Below are 12,780 nucleotides of genomic sequence, written 5' to 3'. Positions count from 1 at the left end.
TGCGCTCGATCTGGCCGGTAGAAGTGTGGTTTGCACTCCGCGCAGACCTGGCAGTCTCTGGTGACAGTCCTGACCTCCTCAATGGAGTAGGGCAGGTTGCGGGCCTTGACGAAATGGAAGAACCGGGTGACCCCCGGGTGGCAGAGGTCATAGTGGAGAGCCCGGAGTCGGTCCACTTGTGCGCTGGCACATGTACCGCGGGATAGGGCATCAGGGGACTCGTTGAGCTTCTCCAGGCGATACAAAATCTCGTAATTATAGGTGGAGAGCTTGAACCTCCACCTCAAGATCTTGTCGTTTTTGATCTTGCCCCGCTGTGTGTTATTGAACATGAAGGCAACCGACCGTGGTCAGTGAGGAGAGTGAATTTCCTGCCAGCCAGGTAATGCCTCCAATGTCGCATAGCTTCCACAATAGCTTGGGCCTCCTTTTCGACAGAGGAGTGCCGAATTTCGGAGGCATGTAGGGTGAGGGAAAAGAAGTCCACGGGCCTGCCCGCCTGGTTGAGGGTGGCGGCCAGAGCTACTTCCGATGCATCGCTCTCCACCTGAAAGGGGATGGACTCGTCGACCGCGTGCATCGTGGCCTTGGCGATGTCTGCCTTGATGCGATTGAAGGCCTGGCGGGCCTCAGCCGCCAGGGGGAAAACTGTGGACTGAATGAGTGCGAGGGCCTTGTCCGCATAATTAGAGACCCACTGGGCATAGTAGGAGAAAAGCCCCAGGAATCATTTCAGGTCCTTGGGGCAGTGGGGGAGGGGGATTTCCATGAGGGGTCGAGCCCTAGAACTCCATTTTCCACAACATAGCTAAGGATGGCTAAGCGGTTGGTGCGGAACACGCATTTCTCCTTATTGTACGTGAGGTTAAGGAGTTTGGCGGTCTGGAGGAATTTTTGGAGGTTAGCGTCGTGATCCTGCTGATCGTGGCCGCAGATGGTGACGTTATCTAGGTACGGGAAGGTGGCCCGCAGTCCGTTGGAAGACTGAGATCCCATTAGTGACGCCGAAGGGAACCCCAAGGAAGTGATAGAGGCGGCCATCTGCTTCGAATGCAGTGTATTGGCGGTCCTCCGGGCGGATGGGGAACTGGTGGTAGGCGGATTTCAGATCCATTGTGGAAAAGACCCAATACTGCGCAATCTGATTGACCATGTCAGATATGCATGGGAGGGGGTACGCGTCGAGCTGCGTGTACCGATTGATAGTCTGACTGTAGTCAATGACCATTCTGTGCTTCTCCACAGATTTACTACTACCACTTGAGCTCTTCAGGGGCTGTTGCTGGCCAGAATGACCCCTTCCCGCAGAAGCCGTTGGACATCCGACCTGATGAAGGTCCTGTCCTGGGCACTGTACCGTCTGCTCCTAGTGGCGACGGGTATGGAAACCGGGGTGAGGTTCGCAAACAAGGAAGGTGGATCAACCTTAAGGGTTGTGAGACCGCATACGGTGGGGGGGGGGGGGGGGGGGGGGGGGGGGGGGGGGGGGGGGGGGGGGGTCCGCTGAATTTTAAGGTTAAGCTTTGGAGGTGGCACTGGAAGTCCAGGCCGAGTAACAGGACAGCGCAGAGGTGGGGGAGGACGTAGAGCCGGAAGTTGCTAAACTCTACACCTTGGACGGTGAGGGTCGCGATGCAGTACCCCCGGATTTCCACGGAATGGGATCCGGAGGCCAGGAAGATTTTCTGGGTAACGGGGTGTACCGCGAGGGAGCAGCGCCTTACCGTTGTGGGGTGGATGAAGCTCTCTGTGCTCCCGGAGTCAAAAAGGCAGGTCGTCTCATGCCCATCGATTTTCACTGTCGTTGCGGTCGCAAGGTTGCGGGGCCGGGACTGATCCAAGGTGTTCGAGAGCTGCGGCAGATGCTGGGAGGTCCTGGGCTGGTCAGCGGTGGTGGAGGTAGCGGCAGGCGATGATCGGCCAGACGAGCAGTGGTCCTGAGGCGCCGTCCAAAATGGCACCAAAGATGGCGGCGCCCACGGGGTGCACATGGCAGGCGGCATCAAAGATGGCGACGCCCATGGGCCGCACGTTGTGTGCGGAGAAGAAGATGGCGGCGCCCACAGGCCACACGTGGCTTGTGAGGAGGAAAATGGCGGCGCCCCTGGGTCGCATGTGGGGGGTGCAGGAACGCCGGGCCTGGAAACAGCGGCGACCGACCGGGCCTGGTAAACAGAAACAAAGTGTCCCTTCTTTCCACATCCGTTGCAGGTCGCGCTCCGTGCCGGACAGCACTGCCGGGGGTATTTGTTCTGCCTGCAAAAATTGCACTTGGGCCCCCCAGGGTTGGCTGGCTGCCGCGCGGCGTAGGCTTGCGGTGAGCTGGAGTCGGCAGCTGGTGGGGCCCACGATGCCCACGAGGGTGCCGCGCGGTCGGGGGCGTACGACTGGACGTTATGGGTGGCCACTTCTAACGAGTTTGCAAGCTGCGTAGTTCCCGCAAGATCAAACGTACCCCCTTCCAGCAGGCGCTGGTGGACCTACGCAGACCTCTCAGAGGTGTATGAAGGCGTCTCGGATTAAAAGTTCTGTGTGCTGGACTGCTGAAACTGCCTGGCAGTCACAGTTCCTCCCCAGGATGTGCAGGGCACGTCAGAAATCGTCCAGGGAGTTGCTGTCTCGTGGACAGGAGGTGCCAGGCGTATAGTCGGTTGACTGGCCGAACATAATGTCCCTTCAGGACCTCCAGCGCTTTGGAGTATGTGGGCGCATCTCGGATGAGAGGAAAAATGTCAGGGCTCACCCGTGAATAAATGACTTTGAGCTTCTGCGAGTCTGAGGGTTCCTCAGCGGATGCTCGGAGGTAGCTTTCGAAGCAGGCTAGCCAGTGGTCAAAAGCAGACGTAGCATTGGCTGCTTGAGGGCTCAGCTGCAGGTGATCAGGCTTGATGTGAAGATCCATTGTTTTAAAAACCTTTGCTCAATAAATTGATGCACTATCAATTACCACAAAGACGAGAGTAGTAGAATAGACGAGGCAAAGATGTTGTGCCTCCTGTAGCTGCCACCAGAATGGCTGCAGCACCGGCGAGCACACACATTTATACTCCGCCTACTGGGCGGAGCCGGCATGCAGGGATTTACCCATGTACCTCTATTATACGTGTCTTACTGTAATACATATAATACTGCTAGTGGTTACTACCACTTGGTGTCAATAAAAATTTGAATCATTCAGAAAGGACAATAAGCTCTAAGCACACTTAAGAGGAGCAACAGGTCAGGCTAATGTGTCATACCCCTTCTATTTAAAGGCAGCATTTATGCATAGTGGGAAGCACTGTTGCTTCACAGCTCCAGGGTCATAGGTTCAATTCCGGCTTGGGTCACTGTCTGTGTGGAGCCTGCACATTCTCCCCGTGTGTGCGCGGGTTTCCTCCGGGTGCTCCGGTTTCCCCCAAAAAATCCCGAAAGACGTGCTGTTAGGTAATTCGGACATTCTAAATTCTCCCTCTGTGTACCTGAACAGGCGGCGGAATGTGGTGACTAGGGGCTTTTCCCAATAACTTCATTGCAGTGTTAATGTACTAGTGACAATAAAGATTATTATTATTTAGTCCGATTACATATTAAATCTGTTTTTTTTTCGTTAGTGGTCATTTGTTCTCTTTATTGAAAAGATGAGCTGGCTATGCAAGGACACATCAAAACTATTGTGGTCAGCTGTGACTCAGAATGCCCACCATCCCACTTGTCCCTCCCTCGCTGGTGACTTGGTTGAACCACTTTTTCTATTGCTCACTTCCTTGCTGTGGTAAACCACTGTATTGTATTGTATTGTATTGTTCAATGCCTGGGCTTGTCCCTGCTGGCTCCGCCTGTGGCTCCTCCCCTCGGGCTCATGTATAAAGGTCTCCGCCTCTGATCTAGTTCGGGATCAGAGGCCAGGAGGCTTTCTGTTTAGTGTATTAAAGCCTCAGTTACGTTCACCAATCGTCGTGTGTTCATTGATGGCATATCACTTGCCCCTCTCTTATGGCTTATCCAGTTCGTTAAAAATCCACATCACGCCATCTCGTTGGCGCGTGTTAGGAAACACAACCAAGCTGTCCCTATAAATCCTTTGTCAATATCTCCGTCCATCCATACTATGAGGCCCTATTTACTGACAGTCCCATTTCTAAACCTGCTTAAATGCACAACAGTTTTGATGGCTTTTTAAGTAGAACGAATTGACAGGTGAATCACCAGGAGAAGGATACTGCAATTTCAGACAAGCTCTTCCTCATCACCGTCGCCTAGAGACCTTGGGTTATCTAACAATGCTCACATACTGGCTAAACCAGCCTGTAATTGCCAAATGCTGCAGGTACGTGATAAAGATTTTGTTGGCTCTTCGGAGTATCCCACTTGGCCAAATAAAGTGGACGAGGTAAGCTGTACAATGGAATACGGAGTAAGAGACAGCCCTTTCCAGCAATTATCTATCAATCTTCCTGGAGGAAGAAACGTTTAAATGATTATGTTTCCCTGGTGAAAGGGAGCCTCGGACTTTAACTTCATAAAGTCAAACATACTGATGCCTGCAACAACAAAAAAATCCAGGCATTTCTGCAAAATTAAAACTGTTATAAAAATGTGACAAACCAAGTATATTTTGAACTGGATTATTTTTATCAAATTATTTGTGCCAAAATCTAATTCGGAAAGCAAAATGAGAGAATTTTAGCTGAACATATACTCTTCAGTATACTAAGTTATTAGTGTTTGTACAGCACAATTAAAGTACTATTGAAGGTCGGGTTCATAGACGAGGTTAGGAAGCAGTGAAATGGTTGCCTCTTCAGTCACAGTACCACAGCTGTACCAGAGAGGCAAAACCCTATAATCCTAAACCTATTCACAAGATCTGAGGAAGGTGGTGATTGGCAACCAATTGTCATTTCTCAAGCTGAAACAGCCAATGACCAAGTTGCCCTAAGGCACCCTGTTCTACTGCTAGATCAGCCATGATCTTATTGAATGGTGGAATAGGTTTGAGGGGCAGAGTGGCCTACTCCTGCTTCTATTTCATATGTGCATATGCCAGGGGGCAGCTACACAGCAGTACTGGTGTGTAGGCACAGAAACAGATCGGCTACTGCGTCTTCCCAGTCTGAGAATAATGGTGGTGCAAGAGGGCCGAAGAAGAAAAATGGTTTAACAGTCTATATATTTAAAAGTTTTCTGTCTTTAACAATCTGAAGTATGTGGCAAAATTCTCCTCCTTGTGCCACCGGCAGCGGAGTCCCCGATGAGGCAGAGAATTCCGCATTAGTGAAGAAAACGGGATTGGCACCGGGCGTCGATCTGTTTCTGGTGTTCGGGCCTCTCACTGGCGTCGGGATCAAGGTTTGTGTCCCCCGCCAATCAGAGTTAAGGGCTTTCCAATCACTTCCCTTCACCCTTGATTTTGAAGTGGTCAGCTGGAAATTGACAGCACTTAACTCTGTTTGAAGTGGTTGATGTTTATAAACATTGCAGTTAGAGCACTTCAGAGTTACTCAAGCATGAAGGAAGATGAAGGGACCAAAGATGACAGCTGTGTGTGTGTGGAAGCTGTCCCTTACCGCCCAGTAAGGGAAATTAATGAATGGCTTGCAGCTCAAGGATCTAAGGATTTTAAACACAGCTGACTGTCAAATCATTAATATATTATGTAAACAGTTGGGGTCCTAAGCACAGATCCCTGCGGTACCCCACTAGTCACTGCCCGTGTAAAAATACTTCAGCACTTAATACAAACAAGATACTGTACCCTGCAACAACTTCAATGTTCCTTATCTGGTTCCAAATATCGCTCAGGTTCTGCTTTTCCGAGAGATAATGGGCGGGATTCCCTGTCCCACCGCATCAGTTTTCTGGTGCCACACCCCCCCACCAGCAGCGAGATTCTCCATCTCACCTACCGGCCAATGGGACTTCCCATTGTGGGCGGCCCCACGCCGTCGGGAAATTCCCAGGCGTGGATGCGCTGCCGGCGTAATGAAGAATACTGACAGCAGAGAATCCGGCCCTATATTTGAACTGTAGACCAGTTTTTCCATACCCCTTGTCAGGACATACACCTTGTGCTTAGATCCTACCAGTTCTCGAGGTAAAATACCTGAACTCTTTCTCTCCTTTACACAAACTGACCAAACCAGGACTAAGTGGACATCCCAGGGCAATGGAGAGTGACAGCGAAAGGCGACACGAGGAAGAAACATAAAAAGCAAAAGCTAAATACAATTGAGGTTACCATGATTCAGTGTGGCTATGGGTTCTACATTTTCTGATTGGAATTATTTGAACGCTTCAGCATCACAAAACACAATCAATGTTGTGTCTTCAGGGGCGTTTTTCTTTTGCCAATTGATTTATTTCTCCCAATCTGAAGACAGTGGGCGTCATTCTCCGACCCCCCCAGCGGGTCGGAGAATGGCCGTTGGCCGCCGTGAATCCCGCCCCCGTCGGTTGCCGAAGTCTCCGGTACCGGAGATTGGGCGGGGGCGGGAATCGGGCCGCGCCGGTTGGAGGGACCCCCCGCTCGATTCTCCGGCCCGGATGGGCCGAAGTCCCGTCGAGAAATTGCCTGTCCCGCCGGCGTAAATTAAAGTAGCTATTTACCGGCGGGACAAGGCAGCGTGGGCGGGCTCCGGGGTCCTGGGGGGGGGCGCGGGGTGATCTGACCCCGGGGGGGTGCCCCCACGGTGGCCTGCCCCGCGATGGGGGCCCACCAATCCGCAGGCGGGCCTGTGCCGTGGGGGCACTCTTTCCCTTCCGCCTCCGCAACAGTCTCCACCATGGCGGAGGCGGAAGAGACTCTCCCCACTGCGCATGCGCTGGAAACTGTCAGCGGCCGCTGACGCTCCCGCGCATGCGCCGCCCCGAATGTCATTTCCGCGCCAGCTGGCGGGGCAACAAACGCCGTTTCCGCCAGCTGGCGGGGCGGAAATCCCTCCGGCGTCGGCCTAGTCCCTCAATGTTGGGGCTCGGCCCCCAAAGATGCGGAGCATTACGCACCTTTGGGGCGGCACGATGCCCGTTTGATTGGCGCCGTTTTGGGCGCCAGTCGGCGGACATTGCGCCGTTGGGGGAGAATTTTGCCCGGTGTTTTCTTTTAACTGGAACATGATTGTGGAGTATCAGTCATCATTGAGTCCTTCAGCCCCAAGCAATTTATTCACTGTGCAAGCATCCATCCGCCAACTGTTCACAATTCCATTGTTTGCACAAACACATTCTGGAAGGTGAGAATACCAAACAGAGAGATAACTAAAGAGCAGCAGAAGGTTGTCCAGCCCTCAAGTTTGTCCGAGCATTTCATGAAATCTGGCTGATGTGTACCTCATCCCTATTGATCCAACTTGCCTCAAATCTCTTCTAAATTTGAAAAGGATCTTTGGAAGGAAGAATTCCAGATTTCGATTAACCTTTGCATCTTGAATGACCTGGATCTAATTTTCACTCTTCCCCATCAGACGAAGCAACTTCTCAGCATGTATCTTATTGAATCATTTTATCATTTTAAACAACTCAATTTCGATTACCTGTCAACCTCCTAAACTCAAAGGAATGCAAACCAAGTTTATACAACTACAATTCTTTAAAGCCCAAGTTCATTCCCACGCATCTGCACTGTATCCCCACAAAACTCCAATACATCCTTCCTTAGGGGCTGAACCTAAACATGAGCAATTCTCCAGATAGGGTCGAACCAAGGTTCTGTCCAACTGAACCATCATTTCTCCTTTTAATATTCCAACTTCCTTGAAATAATAGCCTCCTTAATTAGGTTTCGCATCTTCATATTAACTTTTAAATTGTGCTTTATGAGGCACGTCAATCCCTAGTCTCTTCCCATTACAAAATTCAAACCACTCTTTCTCAGAACCAAACTCGATGACTCCACACTTGCCCACACTGAATGCCACAGTTTTGCCCACTTACATACTCGACATGTTCCTTGTGCTTATCTACGTGACTTTCTGTGCATCTTAAAATGGCATTATCTGCAAATAACTCCCTATTGCTTCATCCAAGTCATTAACATATATGTTGAAAAGCTGGTGCCCAAATACGGTTCCCTGGGGAGCACATATCACATGATACCAATTTAAAATCATTTCCTTTATCCATACCCTGGCTATTTCCTCCCACCCAATCTCCAACCTGTTACAATATTACCTCCAATTCCATACAATTTGACTTTTGCTGATAATCTCTTGTAAAATCTCATCAATTTCCTTCTAGCGATCCATTGACAATACTCCCCAATCCACTATGCTGCTGACCACCTCAAAACAATTAAGTTGGTTCATCTGACAAGGCCTACCTCTCACAAATCTAATCTCACTCTCTTCAATCAACTCATGCTTGTCTAAGTGCTGCATTATTGTCCATGATGACAGATTCCAGAAACTTCTCCATAACTGATGTTAAAGTGATAAACTCATAGTTATAAAGGATTTTGTAATCAAAAGGCATATTTCCAAAATAAGAAGAGCTTTGAAAAATTAAGACCAGTGCTACAGCAATCTACTCACCTATTTCTTTGAATACTACTCTAGTGAAAACCATCTGTACATCGGAGATTTGACTATGATAAGTCCCGTTATTTTCACCATTACTTTTTTTCTTATATCAAATCCCACAGGTTTCCCCTTTGACTTATTTTTGCATTCCCTTGTTTCACCACTTACCAATTTTCAGACCCCTAAATCTGAGTGTGTGAAGCTAATTGTGGTGCAGCCATTCGTAACTGGTTGAGATAAAGTGGCTTCAGCATGCTGGAAAAAAATGTTTCCAGAGATTAGCTTTCCTGATCACTTGAAGGTGCTAATTAAGTGGTGTGTATGGCTTTGTGTCTGTCATCTCATATCATTGACCAAATGGCCATCCTTACGGTGTGCATAGGTGCTCTCCAAGCAGTTGACCCGGGTTTGATTCCTGGCCTTTGCAATGATAATTTATTTTGAACCTTACATCAGCCAAAATAGCTCAATTGGGAGAGCGTTAGACTGAAGATCTAACGGTCCCTGGCTCAATCCCGGGTTTCGGCATCGAGTCACATGATGGCTTTCCTCGCTCCCTGTCAAGTTGCCCTGCATTTTCTGGCCTAAAGGTGTAGGTCGCCGAACTGGTAATCCAAAAACCTAGGGCACTGCTCTGGGGTTACTGGTTCGAATCCCACTATGGCAGATGGTAAACCAACCTGTAGTAGGCATGGGTGAGCTGAAAACCAAATTCCACCCACCCAAATATCTTCCTGACATCGCTTTAATCTACTGGGTCATTGTTTGCTGTAGCTTTCCACCAGAACAACCTAAATGTAACATTCAGTCAAATGCACACATTATCATGTCTGTCAACTGTGACACTCACTATGTTAGATCAGATATTTTTCTCTCTCGTATTAATGAGATGCCTCTCATCAAGTTCACTGATTGCACAGGAACAAGTTTGAATTACAACACTAGAATTTTGGAACTCTCCACAATCATCTGCAAGAACCTGTAAGGTGTAAGATTCGGATATTCTAATTTCAGTCTTAACTGTTCGACACAAAATGTATCATGGGCGGGATTCTCTCAGCCCAGGCCGGGCCAGAGAATCGCCGGGATGGGCGCGAATCGCGCGATGCCGCCCCGACGCCGATTCCCCGGAGAGAGGAGAACCAGTGCCAATCGGGGACTTCTCTACGCGGCCCTCCCGGCAATTCTCTGCCCGGGGTGGGCCGACCCGGGGGGGGGGGGGGCCTCCGCTGTGGCCTGGCCCGCGACCGGGGCCTACCGATTGGCGGGCTGGCCTCTCCGACTGGGGGCCTCTTTTGTCCCGTGCTGGCCCCTGTAGCCCTACGCCATGTTGCGTCGAGGACAGCGCAGAGAAGCGAGCCACTGCGGACATTGGCGCCGGTCCCACTGCGCATGCGCAGACCCACGGCACCCATCTTACGCCGGGATCGGCAGCTGGAGCGGCGCGGGTCGCTCCAGTGCGCCCGTGCCGTGCTGGCCCCCTGTAGGGGTCAGAATTGCTGCTCCTGAGGGCCTGTTGACGCTGTCGAGAAACGCGACGACGTCGACACTTAGCCTCAGGATCAGAGAATCCCGCCCCCCCATTTCTCAGTTCAGTGATAACCTCTTGTGTGAACGTTAAAATACTTAAGATGCAGCATCCATTTTCCTCAGCTTAAAATGTTTAATGCAATAAAGTATTTTTCCTAACTTTGGGATTATGTAACCTTTTCTACAGTTGCCTTGTCTAATTGATAATTTAACCCTTTCTCCACAAAAAGTAACATGAATATTAGATACTGCAAAATATTTTCCACTTAGCAGGTCGGTGTGAAAGACCCCAACTGAAGATTTTCACACAAACGCACGGGGCTTACCATTTTTACACAACTTTCTTGATTCTCCGAAACCAAAGCCATCTCAATGTATCAAACCTGATGCAGAATCTGTGTTTTACCAGCATCAGGTTAGGAGGGGTTATTGGGTTACGGAGATAGGGTGGAAGTGGGGGCTTAAGTGGGTCGGTGCAGACTCGATGGGCCGAATGGACTCCTTCTGCACTGTATGTTCTACGTTCTATGTCAGGCATGAAGCCACCCCAAAGCCGATAGGATGCCTCGAATTGCTGCCATCAAAATGGAGGCACGCCAATTGGGCAAAACATGGAACTGTTGGTCTGATTTGCAATTTTAACATGCCTGCACCAAAACCCACTGTGCGTTATTCCAGCAAAGGCATTAACTCATTTAAAAGTAACACACTCATCTTAAACAAATTAACGGCAACAGTAAAATAGCACAGAATGAAATGTGGTACGAGCGCATTAAGCATTCGAGATCACCAAATGTATTTTCTACACATTCGTTCCAAGTATGGAAACTGCCAGAATCCGAGAAGCTGTATTGAAATCACAGCCTTTTTTCCAAATTGTCGCAATAGGAATTTTGATGTCAAGAAGCCCATTGATAAAGAAAATCTAGTTTAGTTCCGTGGTAGTAATCGACTTATTGCCGAATGCTGCTCTTGAATTTCTGTAATAACATAAAAAGACTCTGATTTGACAGGTCCTCTAAGAAACGGTTCAAAAATCGACACAGGGATCGTCATCAAAGGGGCAGGCAGTTTGCAGATATCGTTAAAATGAGATTGCAGGTATAAATTATACAGCCATAAGTCCTGGGTCTTTAATAGAAAACACACACACACGTATATACAAGTAGAAATACACACACACAGTGGTGGCATGGTAGCACAGTGCTTAGCACCGTTGCTTCACAGCGCCAGGGACCCGGGTCCAATTCCTATTTGGGTTACTATCTGCGTGGAGTCTTCACATTATCCCCGTATCTGCGTGGGTTTCCTCCGGGTGCTCCAGTTTCCTCCTACAAGTCCCGAAAGACATACTTGTTAGGTGAATTGGTCATTCTGAATTCTCTCTCAGTGTACACGAACAGGCGCTGGAATGTGGCGACTAGGGGATTTTCACAGTAACTTCATTGCAGTGTTAACGTAAGCCTACTTGTGACACTAATAAAGATTATTGTTATAAGTAGCAAGCCGCAAACAATAAACTGGAGTTGTTCAATTATCCAACTGCAAGAGGAACTCCATATGTTAAACAATTGCCGTTGCCTGACTTTTGAATAGTTGATAAAATAACTGCATGGATAAAATTCACAAGCAGGCGAAGTAGCACAAAGTATTTATAGCACAGAAACAGGTCATTCGGTCCATGTTCCATACAAGCCTCCTCCCACCCTTCTTCATCTAACCCATCGACATTAACTTTTCCCAATACCCTTCCTCTCTCTTGTGCTTATCTAACATATCCTGAAGTGCATCTACACTACTCACCTCAATTAGTCCATGTGGTAGCAAGTACCCCATTCTAACCACCCTGAGTAAAGGGGTTTCTCTTGAATTCCCTCTGAGCCTTACGGGTGCCCATCTTGTAGTTGTTTATCGGCACCAGTTCTGGGTTTGCCCACAATTGGAAACATCTTCCCCATGTCTACCCTATCAAGACCTTCTTTAAATTTGAAGATCTCCATCAGTTCCTCCCCAATTTGTTGCCCATGAGAAAAGAGCCTCAGGCCATTCAACCCTTTCAGTTTAGGTATTCTTCTTTGAAAGCTTTTTTTTCATCTTCACACCTCCACATCCTTTCTATAATATGGAGATCTGAGCATTTTACAGCAAAATATAGTGTAACAAAATATTATACAGGTATAATATAACTACTCTTTGGGCTGAATTTGATGGGGTGGGGGAGTATAAGAAAAGGCAGCAATAATACTTTGGGTATGTCCTGGTGATACCAGTATGCAGCAGTGGCTACTGCTTGGACTACAAGAGAGTCCTGAGAAGATCATGGACACGGACTTTCGAGAGAGCAAGGTGGAAGATACAAAAGTGGGTACCATATAGTGGGGGGGGTCCCAATGGGCACAGTGGACCCCCAAAGCAGGTACCCCCTTCCTTCTCGCCTTTTAGCCCAGGTTGAGAAAGTAGCAAGTTGGTCACTTTCCTTCCGCCTTCCTCCACTCAATATATTATGGCACCAGAGGAGGAAAAATGCCTTAGAAGTGCAAATGTTCCATTCAATTTCACACAGCAAAACATTGCATTCACCAATGTTTAACAGTTTTATTACTCCCGAGACAGCTGCTTGGTGGATTGGTGATTTCGCTTTCCCATCATGCTTGAATGCATCTCCATTAACCTGCTTCGATGATAACCACAATGTTTCTAAACACTCTTTATATTATTCATGTTCCTCACCATATCAAAAGAAGCTAAGTGTAGC

The 12,780-nt window shown here is 48.7% G+C and overlaps 1 protein-coding gene and 1 non-coding gene across 2 annotated transcripts in view; one reads left to right on the top strand and one right to left on the bottom strand.

Annotated features, from left to right (window-relative positions):
• LOC140386853 (coronin-6-like) overlaps positions 1–12,780 on the bottom strand; it is a 339,560-nt gene that overhangs the window by 301,194 nt on the left and 25,586 nt on the right. The gene's annotated exons all lie outside the window — the stretch shown is intronic.
• On the top strand, positions 8,951–9,023 carry trnaf-gaa (transfer RNA phenylalanine (anticodon GAA)). The gene has a single exon. It is a non-coding gene; the product is annotated as a tRNA-Phe (tRNA).

Source organism: Scyliorhinus torazame, chromosome 12, assembly GCF_047496885.1.
Source record: "Scyliorhinus torazame isolate Kashiwa2021f chromosome 12, sScyTor2.1, whole genome shotgun sequence".
NCBI classification, from domain to species: domain Eukaryota; kingdom Metazoa; phylum Chordata; class Chondrichthyes; order Carcharhiniformes; family Scyliorhinidae; genus Scyliorhinus; species Scyliorhinus torazame.
Note: the sequence above shows the minus strand (reverse complement) of the source record. Positions and strands in the feature narration are given on the sequence as shown.